At 40.8% G+C, this 1,992-nt stretch overlaps 1 protein-coding gene across 2 annotated transcripts in view; it reads right to left on the bottom strand.

The window, feature by feature from the left end:
- Positions 1 to 1,992, bottom strand: part of EIF2AK1 (eukaryotic translation initiation factor 2 alpha kinase 1) — a 14,260-nt gene that overhangs the window by 8,079 nt on the left and 4,189 nt on the right. The gene's annotated exons all lie outside the window — the stretch shown is intronic.

The following is a 1,992-nucleotide window of genomic DNA, read 5'->3' as shown; positions in this document are numbered from 1 at the left end:
ACGCAGAGGTTGCCAAAGACGTGTAGCAAAGCTTACCCCGTTAAGTATTTGTTGATTAGCTGCTTTCATCAGCTCGGTAATGGCTCTATTGTGCTGCAGTCTTACAGTGCTGAACTCATCACAGAAGGCAAAAGGAGAGAGCAGCCCCGTTCTGGTGAAAGCCTGCCGAAGAACTGCACAAAGGGACACGGGAAGGTCAGAGAAACACTAAATAAAGCCTGCCAATACGACAGTGTAAATGAGAAACTTTATTTGAAAGGTAACACATCTGAAAAACCCAACGGACCCTCCTACTCTAATGCTGGTCCCGTACTCCTTGCAATAAAAACTAATTAAATCCAAAGTAGAGCTGCTTTATGGGCATCCCTTTGCATTTGCCAAGCCCTTCAGGGTCAGAACTGCATCTCGTTTTCTTCCTCACCTCAGCTGATGAATTATACAAACATCCACCCCTTCACTTTTTTGAACCAATTTTTATCAGTGAAAAGAAAAAATTCAAAGCAGGTTCATCAATTAAAAGGACTCATTTATAATCAAAAGTGATAATGTCAAGATTTTCTAATTCACATGCAAAGCCACAGACTTGTGCATATCCTCATAAAAAAGAATGAAGTCACTCCTTCTGCCACCACCCCAAGCTCCTCATCTTTCTAAGCTGCTGTAAAACAACTGTGACAGACAAAAGAAACCCCTAACAAGTGCTGGAGATGGGTGCAACTGCAAAGATGCTACAAAAAGGTTGTTCAAAGTTTCAGGAGTTCCAAGGTCTTAAAAGAAGCCTGCTCACAGGAGTTTTTTAAGGTGTTTCTTTGGTACCAGGATTTTACAAATCAGCCTATCACTTGATCTTTTCAAGGAGATAAAGTGAAGGGAAAGTGAATCTCCAAGAAATCAGGAATTTTGCTACACAAGCCTTCCACACACTAGAGAAGTGGGGAAATCCCACCCATGAGAACATGAATACACCAGCCAAAGCCACAAAACATGTACAACTGCTGGAGTAGAGGTTTCTTTTATTCATCAGATTTTGTTCTACCAGGGAAATACATTTAAATTATACCAGTGGAGGAATGTAATTCTCCACATTTAAGTACACACAAGCAGCTACACACTTTGGAAGATGCCCAGGTTGGTTTTTATTGTTCCTCTCACAAAAGGAGAAACTTTGGTAGGTTTTTTTTTTCCCAGATATCTTTTTGTTTGGTAAATATTAAGACACAGGGCCAAACATCTACATCAGACTTTAAGAACAAAAAAAAAGAACACTACAGTTATCTGCACTGTTATTACTGGATGTTATAAATGGCTTCAATTTTAACTGTGAACTATGAGATTTAATTTTCTACACAGTATAGTAACGAGAAAAACCTTGGATATTGTTTCTCAAATACATTAAGTATATACCTAAACGAACAAAATACCCAAGGTAAGTCACACACCAAGAAGACAGGTTTTAAAAATAACATCCCCTTGAATGAAAAAGGCTTCATAGCAAAATAAAGGATTTTCCCAGAATGCAATTCTGAAAAGCTTGATGAAGACTATGCTACAGCTAATTATTTATCATAGAATCATAGAATAGATTGGGTTGGAAAAGACCTCCAAGATCATCAAGTCCAACCCCTGATCCAACTCCAATTACTATATCATGGCCCTAAGGGCCACATCCAATCTCTGCTTAAAAACCTCCAGGGATGGTGAATCCACCACCTCTCTGGGTAGGCCGTTCCAATGCCTGATTACCCTCTCCGTAAAGAATTTCTTCCTAACATCTAACCTAAACCTCCCCTGGCAGAGCTTGAGCCATGTCCCCTTGTCCTATTGTTGGTTGCCTGGGAGAAGAGACCAACTCCCACCTGGCTATAACCTCCCTTCAGGTAGTTGAAGAGAGTGATGAGGTCACCTCTAAGCCTTCTCTTCTCCAGACTAAACAACCCCAGCTCCCTCAGCCTCTCCTCATAGGACTTGTGCTCAAGTCCCTTCACCAGCCTC

Source organism: Empidonax traillii, unplaced genomic scaffold (assembly GCF_003031625.1).
Source record: "Empidonax traillii isolate 1590-97213 ecotype Southwest subspecies unplaced genomic scaffold, ASM303162v1 scaffold39:size2480183, whole genome shotgun sequence".
Taxonomy (NCBI): domain Eukaryota; kingdom Metazoa; phylum Chordata; class Aves; order Passeriformes; family Tyrannidae; genus Empidonax; species Empidonax traillii.
The sequence above is the reverse complement of the archived record's forward strand: the minus strand, read 5'-3'. Positions and strand labels throughout refer to the sequence as shown.